The sequence below is a fragment of the Canis aureus genome, chromosome 8 (genome assembly GCF_053574225.1).
Source record: "Canis aureus isolate CA01 chromosome 8, VMU_Caureus_v.1.0, whole genome shotgun sequence".
NCBI classification, from domain to species: domain Eukaryota; kingdom Metazoa; phylum Chordata; class Mammalia; order Carnivora; family Canidae; genus Canis; species Canis aureus.
In genome coordinates this window covers 39534834-39547665 of record NC_135618.1, presented here as the reverse complement: position 1 = coordinate 39547665, position 12832 = coordinate 39534834, and the positions used below count along the sequence as shown (strand labels likewise).

At 49.8% G+C, this 12832-nt stretch overlaps 1 long non-coding RNA gene across 1 annotated transcript; it reads left to right on the top strand.

Moving 5' to 3' along the window:
• Window positions 1-10935: 10935 nt before the first annotated feature.
• LOC144318099 (uncharacterized) lies at window positions 10936-11988 on the top strand. The gene is made up of 3 exons (XR_013383946.1): window positions 10936-11428; window positions 11545-11774; window positions 11868-11988. It is a non-coding gene; the product is annotated as an uncharacterized LOC144318099 (long non-coding RNA).
• The last annotated feature ends 844 nt before the right edge of the window (window positions 11989-12832 follow it).

The following is a 12832-nucleotide window of genomic DNA, read 5'->3' as shown; positions in this document are numbered from 1 at the left end:
TCTGTGCCCGGCTCCCCTGCTGCCTCTGGGCACCCGCATCTCCTCAAACTGTCAGGACAAGGTCAGGTCACCCCCACGGCCTCGTTTGGCCTTCGTGGCCTCTGTAAAGGCCCTGCCTCTAAAAACAGCCACAGGCTGAGGCCCTGGGGGTTAGGACTTCAACACAGCAGTTGGGGAGTGTGGGGTGAGGACACAGTGCACTCCACGGTAAATCCCATGTGTAATAAAGGCCTGCACTGCTCCTGCCCTTTCTCCTTCACTCTCAGACTACTAGGACACTCAGAGGCCTCCCACACCAGACATGTGTACGGTTTTTCTTCAATATCAAAAAATTATTTGGGACACCAGCTGAGTGTCCTGCAACTCAGTTGGATTCTGACACTCCCTGGAGTTACCACAGACCCCACAGGGTAAGGGCTCAGTCCCTCTGGACACCCCGCGCCCCCCACTTCAGATGCCAATCACAAGTAGTAGGCCCCCTGGTTACCCACAACTTCTGGCATTTGGCTACAAATTGTAGGTTCCCCTGAGCCTGCCCCCCCCCTTCAATTATTTGCTAGAACAAGTCATAGGATTCAGAGAAACAGGTGCACCAGCCTATTATGCAGTAAAGGATACAGCAGAGGATGCAGCTAAACAGATAAAGAGATACATCAGATGAGGTCCTGGAGGGTCCTGAGCACAGGGCGCCCCTTTACTAGGCCGGGCTGCCAGTGTTCTCCCGCCTGAGTCCGTAGACACCAAACCTAAGGGCTTTAACCACCGTTCAGTTCTTCCTTCACAGCTGGAAAAACAGCTCGCAGTTCAGCCCACCGAACTGACTTGTTTGTACCTTCCCCTTCCAAACAGGATGTGTCCGTTCACTTCCGAGCGGCCATCCGCAGAGCCAGCGGCTCTCTGTCGGTCAGCGGAGAGCAGGTTACGGGCACCGTCCAAGGGACGACAGCATCCAGCAGCTCCTTATTTTTTTTAAGGTTTTATTTATTTATGAGAGACACACAGAGAGAGGCAGAGACACAGGCAGAGGGAGAAGCAGGCTCCCTGCCGGGAGCCAGATGCGGGACTCCATCCCGGGACCCCGGGATCACTACCTGAGCCCAATGCAGAACCTCAACCACTGAGTCACCCAGGCACCCCGGCATGGTCCCATAGAAACCATTTTCACTTTCTCATGGCACTGCCGTCCCCATTAGAGTGTTTCTCTGACATTACTAAGACAACACCCGCATACAGCTCCAAGGTCATTTGAAGTCCTCCCCAGGGTAGCCTCAGTATCTGTCGGCAAGCAAGGTAGAAAATGCCCCTGGAATGGAAAATGCTTGAGTCCAAAGTCCTAGTGACCGTTGCTGGGGGGCGTGCGCAGGCTGGTGCCTGTCTACACCCCGCAGGGGCCGGAGCGCAGGGAGCTGGTCCCTCGCTGCGCTCCAGCCTCTCCTCCACGGCTTCCGGGCTTGATGCCTCCTACTTTATTTACAGTAGTAGGTAGAGGAAACGTCCCGGTCAGACACGATGCCCATCCCTAAAACACAATCTGGTTTAAGAAATTCAAACATCGCACATAACACCTGTTCCAACATACCAATTCCTATACTTTTACCTTAATTCCACCCACCCTTACATTCCTGTTAGCCTCCATTTAGGACTTCATCTACAGGGTTAGGTTTTTTTAAAAAAGATATTTATCTATTAATTTATTTGACAGAGAGAGAGCACAAGCAGGGGGAGCAGCAGAGGGAGAGGAGAAGCAGGCATTCTGTTGAGGAGCCCATCGCAGGACTCGATCCCAGGACCCCGGGATCATGACCTGAGCTGAAGACGGATGCTCAGCCACTGAGCCATCCAGGCGCCCCTCATCCGTGAGTTTTGGTTTTACCATACTAAGTAGGGGGCGTGTTTCCTAGTATGACTTAATATCCATTTGCATAAAATATTAAGTAAAGGAGATGGAGCAGAACACGCCTGCCCAAACATTCCAACTTTTATGGCCTTAACCAGCGCTTACATTTTTACATCCTATGTACTTGTAGCCCAAGGCAGGGTTTCACCAGGGGGATTTTGGTGCCACAGTGCGCGGGGCTCCTATGTCAAGGAGTCCAGGGAGCTTCTCTCCTCTGCCCCAATCACTCTTGCGAGAGGCCTTGGATCAGAGAAGATTCTGGGAAGACGGTAGAGGAAGAAGCCCTGGGAGTTGTCTCCCCACCGGGACAAATACTGCACAAATAGAATCTGTCTAAAGTAAACTGTTTTTGGAACTCTAGAGTCCCCTGGACGGCTTACAACTTCCAGGGAGGCTAGGGAGGGCCAACTGCCACCAATTTCAGCTTTCAGCACAGTAGCAGCCTCTGGCCGCCACCCGCAGACAGCCCCCACTGCTTGTGGGAACTCAGGTGGGGGAGAAGGCCGCTGTCCTCCAGGGACCAGGAATCTCAGCACAGAGGTGCAAGGAGGGGGGCAGCCGCTGGGGCCTTCCCCCAACCCTGGCAGGCCCCTGTCTCCCGCTGAGGTGACTTCCAGCGGATTCCAAAGGCCAGGGACTTTATTCCCCCTTCATTGTTCACTTTCCTGCTTTCAGGAGCCAGATATTAAAAACTAGAACATTCAAAACAACTGCATATAATAGAGACAGAGACTAGAGTAGCATGGCCGTAACCAGGGGCGGGAGGTGGGGGAGTGGGGCTGGGAGATGCTGTGTAAGGGCACGAACTTGCAACTAGTGGATTAGTAAGTCCTGGGGAGCTAATGTCCAGTACAGGCACAGGCGTCAACAGTCCGGCCTTACAAACTGCAAAGCTGCCAGGTGACGAGATCTGACGTGTTCTCACCACCTGAAAAAATGATCATGATGTGGTGTGTTGCAGGTGTCTGCTAGCGCCACAGCGGTAGCCCCGTCGCTGTGTATTAATGTGTCAGATCCACACGTTGCACACTTTCAACTTACACAGGTCAGCTAAAAAAACACCCCGCCCCCGCCCCCAAAAAACCACACTGACACAAAACAATTGTGTGTGTGTGTGTGTGTTGGGGGGGGGTTTGCTGGTGAGAAAGCGACTGCACCTGTCCAAGGAAGGGCTCAGACAAGACCCAAGTGTACCCCGCAGGCTGCTCCCAGGCACAGAGACTGCCCGCGACACCAGCAAAAAACAAAACCACTCAACAAGCACAATAACAAAGGGGGAAGGAGACTCTGGTGTCCAGATCTATGGCATTATTAGACTCAAATGTCTAGTGTGCCACCAAACAATCACAATGCCGGCTGGCTGGCTCAGTAGGTGGAGCAGGTGACTGTTTTTTTTTTTTTTAAGATTGTATTTATTTGTTTGTTTTTAGAGCACGCAGTGGGGAGCGGCAGAGGGAAAGGGAGAGAGAATCTCAAGCAGACTGTGTGCCGAGTGCCAGGTGGGGTTTGATCTCACACTGCGATTAGGCGCCCCAGCAGGTGAGTCTTGATCTTGGGGTTATGACTTCAAGCCCCGCGGTGGGTGTGAAAAAAAAGGGGGGTGGAGGGAAAAAAAAGGTGGAGAGAAAAATAAAAAATAAAAAGGGTGGAGGTGGCACCTGGGTGGCTCAGTCGGTTGAGAATCTGATTCCGCTCAGGTCATGAGCCCAGGGTCTTGGGATCGAGCCCCACATTGGGCTCCCTGCTTGGTGGGGCATCTGCTTCTCCCTCTGCCCTTCCTCCCACACTTGTCCTCACGCGCTCTCTCTCTCTGTGTGTGTCTCAAATAAATGAAATCTTAAACAAACAAACAAAAAGCAGGGGCGCCAGGGTGGCTCGGTTAAGCATCCACTCTTGACTTGGCTCAGGTCACCCTCTCAGGGTCATGAGACCCAGCCCTGTGTTGGGCTCCATGCTCAGCAGGGAGTCTACACTCCTTCTTCCTCTGCCCTTCCCCCACCTAAAAGAAACATATCTTTACCCAAAAAAGGCATACAAGGAAACAGGAAAATGTGGCCCACTCAAAGGGAGAAAAAATAAACCAACAGAAACTATACCTGAAAAGACCTAATGGCAGACAAATACTGTAAGATTCTACTTTAATGAGGTATTTAGTGTCATGAAAACCACAGGGACAGGGAGTAGATGGTGGGTACCAGGGGCCAAGGGACGAGAGCGGGGAGTCGGTATTTAATGGGGTCAGTCTCCATGTGGGAAGCTGAGGAGGTATCCGGGGGTGATGGGGCTGATGGCTGCAGCAAGATGTGAATGGCATCAGTACCACAGAAGAATGATCGAGATGGCAGGGCTCATGCGTGTGTATTTCACCTCAATGATAAAAAAAGACTGATGTGGAAAACCAACATAAGTAGCCAGACAATGGGGACACCTGGGTGGCTCAGTGGTTGAGCATCTGCCTTTGGCTCAGGGTGTGATCCTGGTTTGGGGATCAAGTCCTGCATCAGGCTTCCTGCTCCTCCCTCTGCCTGTGTCTCTGCCTCTCTCTGTGTGTTTCTCATGAATAAATAAATGAAATCTTTTAAAAAATTTTAAATTTCATGCAATCTCTTATATATGGGGCTTAAACTCACAACCCCAAGATCAACAGTCTCATGCCCTACTGACTGAGCTAGCTGGGTGCTCCACATTTTTACTTTTACCCATGAGAGGAAGTAGAGACAGCAAATGTAATAAGATTTCCCAAACTGCCCTATCCAAAAGGGCATCCCTTATTTTTTTTTTTTTACAGTTTTTAAATTTAGATTCAATTTGCCAAAATATAGTAAGACACCCAGTGCTCATCCCATCAAGTGAAGGGCATCCCTTAAACACAGCATTTACCGTGTCTGGGTAAAAAGCATATTCAGTGGGTGAATGTCCCTGCTAAGGCCGGTCCCGAGTGGCTTATGTACAGAGCTCATCCGCTGCATCATCTGGGGTGCTCCACTTGGCGTTTGTAGGGGGAAGCGGACAGCCCTCCTTGGGGCAAATGGACCTTACAGTGGCTTTTATCCCACCTGCCAGGCTGGCTCTTCCCTCCCGCGTGTCTGGATCATGTGCAGCCATCTGTGATTGTTTAATAGAGAGCTGTAGGTCCTGACTCACCCCAGCGTGCTCTTCCACTCTGCAGCATCCACAGCCAAAGGCACGGCCCCCACATGAATCATTCTCACAGTTGTGTCAGTAAGGGCTCCTCAGCCAGCCGATGATAGTGATCTATGAAACGAAACAACCCCTTCACGCTGACCCCCGGTTTCAGTGGCTCCTCGGTTCTGCCCTCCCCTACATCGACTACCTCCTCGGCAAGCAGTGGTCTCGGGGTACTTTCTGTTGTCACTGGGTAACTTCTCCCTGGGGGCGTGGCTTTTAAGCAATGGGCCAAAGCTTAGACTCACCAAAGTCCGAGCTTGTCTAGCACCAAGGGTTGTCCCAGCCTTCTCTTTTAATTGCATTTAACCATTACGAATAACCAAGGGATTGAATATTTTGTCTTTTTCTTACTAGTTTGCATTTTCTTATGCATCCAGTGAACCAGCTCTCAGGGAGCTGGATGGATCTCTACATTCCTTTGGTAACTTTTACCTTGAGTCACTGGATGCAGAAAACTGCTGCTCCCTACCACATGGGGGACCACATACCCACTAGGACTCAGAGGCTCCTCATCACCCACCTTTTCCCCCTTTCTCTTCCCAAACCATGTTTCTGTCAGTAAAGTCCATTCTAGCAAATCCTATTTCCCTGACACCAACTGTAAGGAGAACCACGTGTCCCTGGCACCCCTATATACCCTACTTACAAGGGTTTTAGGAGCTTTGTGTCAACAACCAGGGGTCAGTAATAGATATATAGATATACATAGTTTTTTTTTTCTCTATAATTTCACAGCATGTTTGCCATAAGACTGACAGAAGGTTTAAAGTCTGATAATGCCAAGTTTTAGCCAGATGTGAGCCAGGTGCAATTCATGTGCTGCTGTCAGGAGTGTGTTTTGTGGTTGCCCCACTATGGGGTCAAATCTTCACTTAAAATTTGATTCAGATGTGAAGACTGATGAGGCTGCCCACACCAAGAGACTATGACAAGATTGATTACTCACATAATGAGGATTTCTATGGGGAGCAGGGCCAGACCCCAAGCAGGTCAGAAGTGGCTTGAGAGAGTAAGGAGGGGTTTCATTATGGTAAAGGGGTGAGGCTGGGCTGAGGGCCCCTCCACACTGGACAGGGGTCCCCTAATTTATTTTTTTTATTTTTATTTATTTATGATAGTCACACAGAGAGAGAGAGGCAGAGACATAGGCAGAGGGAGAAGCAGGCTCCATGCACCGGGAGCCCGACGTGGGATTCGATCCCAGGTCTCCAGGATCGCGCCCTGGGCCAAAGGCAGGCGCTAAACCGCTGTGCCACCCAGGGATCCTGGGTCCCTTGATTTAAATTTCCCTCTAGTGCCAGAGAGAGAGAGCGTGCACCAGGGCCTTGTTATCAGCTTGCCCAGATGTGGAGCACAAGGCAAGAGGGAGGCATGTGGCTTTAAGGCTGTCAACCACCAAACATCAAGAATGGAGTCAGATTCTTTATTACAGAGTGTAAATTAATACCTACACTTTGCAAACCAGTTTGGCCATATTTCATAAAGCTAAAGAGCATAACCTCTGTGGTAGATAAAAGACGGCTGCAAATTCTTTGTTACTCCTCCCATTGAGAGGTGGAATCAAACCCTCTCCCCTGCAGCCTGGATTGGCCCCAGTGACTTGATCAATAGAATGCCACAGAAGTGATGCTCCTTGAGGTTGAGATTCTCAACCTCCAAGGTCGAGTCTTAAGAAGCATTGCAGCATCTTCCCAAGCCCCTTGGATCCTTACGCTGGGGAAGCGGCTACCATGTAGAAGTCTGGGATAGCCATACTGTGAGCACATCCATGCAGGCCACAGGCAGGGGCCATGTGGTGAGGGAAATGCTGACTGGCTCTAGTTGATCCAGTGACCCAACCATCCAGCCCAGGTGCCAGATGTGGGAGCCAAGAAGACTTCTGATTATCCTGGCCCCAGCCACTATTTACATACAATTGCATAGGAGCCCAGCAGAAAGAATCCCCAGCAGAACCCTGGCCGCCCTAAAACCTGTGAAACAGAAAATCAAATAATTGTTTTAAGCCTTCTAAGTTATGGGATGGTTGTTACACAGCAGGGGAACAATGGAACACCTCCCCTCTACTGATTCCACTTCTGGTTGGGTAAGAGCATAAGAATCCCATTCATGTTTCCATGGAAGTCTGTGTACAACGATGTGCATTAGAACGTTGTTTAAACATTGAAAAAGTGCCAAAAGACTAAGTCCTTCACTGATAGAAAAGTAGAGAAATAAATTGGGCATAAACATTGGATGAAAAAAACCATACAGTTAGTAACAAACTACATCCAAATGCATCTTTGGGGATAAATCTTAGAAACATTCTGGAAAACAGCTGCCTGGAGTTTTTTTTTTTTATTTTAGATGCTTTTATTCTTAAGTAATCTCTACACCCAACATGGGGCTCAACTTGACTCACAACCCCAAGATCAAGAGTCACACAGTCCATTGACTGAGCCAGCCAGGTGTCCCGTGGAGTCTTTAAAAAAAGAAAAATCAGGGCATTTTAAAAAAGATTTTATTTATTTATTCATGAGACATACACACACACACAGAGAGAGAGAGAGAGAGGGGGAGACACAGGTAGAGAGAGAAGCAGGCTCCACTCAGGGAGCCCAATGTGGGACTCATGCCCTGGGCCAAAGGCAGGCGCTAAACTGCTGAGCCACCCAGGGACCCACCCATTTTTATTTTGGGGAAATTTCTTATTTAAAACAATCCTATCATTTTGGGGTGCCTAGGTGGCTCAGTCGGTTAAACATCTGCCTTCTGCTCAGGTTGTAATCCCAGCGTCCTGAGACTGAGCCCCACATAAGGCTCTCCCTCTGCTTCTGCCTCTGCCTTCTACTCCACTTGCTTGTGCTCTCTTTCTGTCAAATAAATAAATAAAATCTTAAAAAAAAAAAGAAAAGAAAAGAAAAGAAGAAAAATCAATGTCCTGAAAGACACATAAAAAAGTAAGTAGAGGGACGCCTGGGTGGCCCAGCAGTTTAGCGCCTGTCTTTGGCCCAGGGCCTGATCCTGGAGTCCCAGGATCTAGTTCCACATCAGGCTCCCTGCACGGACCCTGCTTCTCCCTCTGCCTGTGTCTCTGCCTCTCTCTGTGTGTGTCTCTCATGAATAAATAAATAGAAGCTTAGAAAAAAAAAAAAAGGTCAAGTAGACTCTTTTTACTTTTGTTTTTTAAGGAGGCTTTACATCCAACATGGGGCTCGAACCCATGACTATAAGACCAAGAGTTGCACACTCTATAAACTGAGCAAGCCAGGCGTCCCAACAAGCGGACTATTTTTTTGTTTTAAGTTTGTGTATTTATGGGACACCTGGGTGTCTCAGTGATTGAGGGTCTGCCTTTGGCTCAGGTCATGATCCCAGGGTCCTGGGATTGAGTACCACATCGGGTTCCCCACAGGGAGCCTGCTTCTCCCTCTGCCTGTGTCTCTGCTTCTTTCTCTGTGTCTCTCATGAATAAATGAATAAAATCTTTTTTAAAAAGTTTATCTATTTATTGAGAGAGAGAGAGAGGGAGAGAGAACAAGAATGCAAGCACAGTGACGGGCAGAAGGAGAAAGAGAGAAGCAGACTCCCCATTGAGTGTGGAGTCTGATTGCAGTTGGGGAGGGGGGGCGGGAGCTCTATCTCATGATCCTGAGATTGTGACCTGAGCTGAAATCAAGTCAGGCGCTTAACTGATAGAGCTACCCAGGCACCCAATGGACTATTTCACAGTAAAGAAGACTGAAGAGAAATGACAGCTAAATATAGTATGTGGTCTTCGATTTCATCCTGGATCAATGAAAACATCATCTAAAAAGGGCATTAAAAAAAAAAATAAAAAGGGCATTACTGGGAACATTAGAACATGGGCTGTGGGCAGCCCCGGTGGTGCAGCTGTTTAGCGCCGCCTGCAGCCCAGGGCATGATCCTGGAGACCCGGGATCAAGTCCCATGTTGGGCTCCCTGCATAGAGCCTGCTTCTCCCTCTGCCTGTCTCTGCCTCTCATTCTCTCTCTGTGTTTCTATGAATAAATAAAAATCTTTAAAAAAAATTTTAAAAAACCATGGGCTGTATATTAGGTAGATTATTGTATGTATTTTATCACCGTTCAGTTTGTCACATGTGATAATGGTACATGATTACATAGAATATCTGTGCCCTCAGGAGATGACAGTTGAAGTAGCCAATTGGTTTAGCAAAATGTGTGCGGGTATGTGCCATGTAAGAGAGAGATAAAGCATATGTGGCAAAATGTTCACAATTGTGAGCCTACGTGGAGGTATTCTTTATATAATTCCCGCAATTTTTCTTTAGATTCGAAATTTGTCAAAACTATTGATTTCACTAATACATACAACATGGATGAATCTCAGAAACTAAGAGTTCTGCTAAGTCAAAGAAGCCAGGTGCAAAAGACCATGTACTATACATGATTCCATTTAGAGAGCATTCTGGAAAAGACAAAATGGTAGGGACAGTAAGCCGACCAGTGGTCGCCAGTTGCTAGGTATGGGAGAGAGGTTGACTGCAAAGGGTCATGGGGCTCTCTGGGATGAAGAAAGTGCTCCCTACTATGATTGTGGGAAGAGTTATACCATCACAGACATTTGTTAACTCATCAAATGAGGACTCTAAACTTGGTGAATTTTATTCTATAAAAATTACTCCTGGGCCGCCTGGGTGGCTCAGCTGGTTGAGTGTCTGACTTTTGGTTTCAGCTCAGGTCATTCATGATCCTAGGGTCCTGAGATTGAGCTTGTGTTGGGCTCCTTGCCCAGCAGGGAATCTATTTGGGATTTTCTCTCCGTCTCCTGCTGTCCCTCCTTCCTGGACTTACATTTGTGTTCTCTTGAAAAAAAAAAAAAAGAATTTATTCCTTGTAGTGGGTTGAATTGTGTTTCCAAACACAGATGTCCTAGTCCTAATTTCCACTCCCCGAGAATGTGCCGTTGTTTGGAAATAGAGGTTTTGCAGTTGAAAGTTAAAGATCTCAAGATGAGGGATCCCTGGGTGGCTCAGCAGTTGGGTGTCTGCCTTTGGCTCAGGGGTGATCCTGGAGTCCCAGGATCGAGTCCCACATCGGGCTCCCTGCTCCATGAGGAGCCTGCTTCTCTCTCTGTCTGTGTCTCTGCCTCTCTCTGTGTATCTCTCATGAATAACAAAATAAAATCTTAAAAAAAAAAAAAAACCAAAAACTCAAGATGAGACAATCGTGGGCTTTACATCAAGGGGTAGTGATAAGAGAAAGTAGAGAGAGATCTGAGACACAGAGACACAGAGACGACCCGGAGGGGGAGGCCAGGCCATGTGAGGAGGCAGGCAGAGATTGGAGTGCTGCTCTTCCTGGCCAAGGAACACCAAGGACCCCCGGCAGCCACCGGAAGCTAGGAGAGGCATGGGACAGATTTCATCCTCAGAGCCTCTAGAAGGAACCAACCCTGCCCCCACTTTGATTTTGGACTTTTGGCCTCCAGAGCTGAGACAATAAATTGCTGTTGTTTCAGCCACCCGGTCTGTAGTACTTTGTCACAGCAGCCTTAGGAAAAAAATACCTACTTGAATGAAGCTGAATTTTTTTTGTGCGTTTTTCGTGATTTTTTTTTTTTTTTGGATGGGAAGAAACTTGGAAACATCAGGTTAAGTGGAAAAAGTAAGCTGAGGAACAACGCATCCAGTGTGAAACATTTTATATAGAGGCTTAAAACACTCCAAACAATACAACTAATTGTTGGTGGACCTTGTCTCTGTGTAGAAGCCTGGAGGCGCCTGGGTCTGGACCTGGGCCATTCCCACAGGCTTGCCTGCGTGGCAGGGTCCTTCTGCCGGCCTGGATGCCAGCCTTGGCTGCCCCAGCTCTGTGAGGTCTGTGAGGGCCTCCCGAGGCCGGAGGTGCTGGAGCCAAGGCTTGGCATGGCAGTGGCCCAGCAGCTGGGGGGAAGGGTGCTAGGGTGGGCATGGGCCCAGAGGCTGCAGGAAGCTGGATGCTTGAGCGCGGGCCTGGAGACCTGTAAGGCTGGGTTATCTCCCCTGCCCTCACTGGACGTGTCCCAGCCCTCCTAGGGCCTCCCTGGGGCCACTCTGGCCCTTCTATCCATTTCCTTCCTGGAATGAGCAGGGAGGCTGGGGGAAAGGGGGTAGGGAGCAGGCAGGGAGGCCAGGCCTCAGGTCCAGTCTGGGCAGCTGGGTCCAGAGGAGGCAGGGCGCTGATCCAAACGACCAAAGAGTGACTGGGGCTGCCAAGCGGGGCTGGGGCCTCCGGTGTGGACACAGGTAGATCTCTGGGTCTCCATGAGCTGGTGTCTGCTCTGCGAACCATCGGACCTCACAGGGTGGCTGTGAGGAGGAGCTACACCAGAGCACATGTGGTGAGTCACCTCCATGGGCCTGCTCTGGCCCTGCTGAGGGCCACCACCAGGACTCGACCCTTCCTTTAGCCCCACAACCCTATAAGCTAACAATTATTATCATCCCCATTTTACAGACTGGTAAAGTGAGGGCTGCAGAGGTTAATCAGCTAACTGACACAGGTGTGCGACCAGACTGGGATTCAGCCCAAAGCCAGGTGATGCCAGTGCGCACGAGCCAAGCTCCTTTGCTGTGTGTACTGCTTTATCGGTCTGTTTCTGGTTTATAGATCTATGCCCCACCCCCACCCCAGCTCCTGGGTGGCTTTGGAACCTGGGAGTAAGGCCTTGACCACTTCATCACCAGGTGAGTCCAGCCCCCTACCTGGCAGAATGGGGGTCAGGGAATGTGTGCTAAGAATGGGTGTGGGTGGGACTCACGGTGATCCTTGCATTTCAGGGGGTCAGATGGTGGCACCAAGAGGAGATGGAGGCATCCCCAAAGTCCACCCGGCTGTCGTCGCAGGTGCTATGGGAAAACATGGTGGCCTACCTTGGCCCTGCAGCCCTCAGACTTCTTTTTTTTTTTTTTTTTTTTTCCTCAGACTTCTTTGCAAAGGTAACTGGCACCCCTACTCTATGTTGGCAGGAAACCTTGTCCCAGCCCTCCCAGGACCCAGAAGTCCCAGCCCCTAAACCACACGTCCAATGAGTCCTTGCACCGTTTTTCCCCAGGTCGGGAGTTCCAACTCCCATCTTTCTTATTTCTCTAGGACCAGGCAGCAAGGCCCCCAGGCCCCCCAGACTCGGGAGTCCTGGTGCCAGCCAGGGGTGTATGGGAGCCAGCCAGTAAGTACTAGCTGACAAAAGCCATAGTACACATCTCTGCCCAACTTCATGTTCCATAAGGTCATGTCCGTAGCTTGAAGTCAGCCATGCAGGGAGTCCTATACCTCGATATTGCCAAGTCAACAATCGGGGCTTTCTTTTTCCCCTGAAAGCCTGCTATTAAAAACCAGCACACCACTGTTCCTTCCAGCCTTCCGTGTGCCCCCGCCCACCAGGCCAGGAGGCCCCCCGTACCACCCCCAGGGAGCCCTGGGAGTCTAGAGACTCCCCACCAGCCACAAGGCCATGGCCGGGGCAGCCCCACACATGTCCCGGCTGCCGGCCCTGAATCCTCCAGTCCTCTGTCCTTGGACGGGAGCATGGAGTCCAGCCTCGAGTCCAGTTCAGAACCACACAGGCCAAGGCCTCAGCGAGGGAATCTGCATAAGAGCATGCACCCCAAAGTCACACTGCTGTGGTTCCCATTCAAGTTCTGCCCAGTGAGCCCCAGCAAGTTAGGGCACCCCCTAGCCTCGGCTTCCGCACCTGTAAAATGGGGATCATAGTTCCTGCTTCATTAGGATGTTGTAAAAGTAA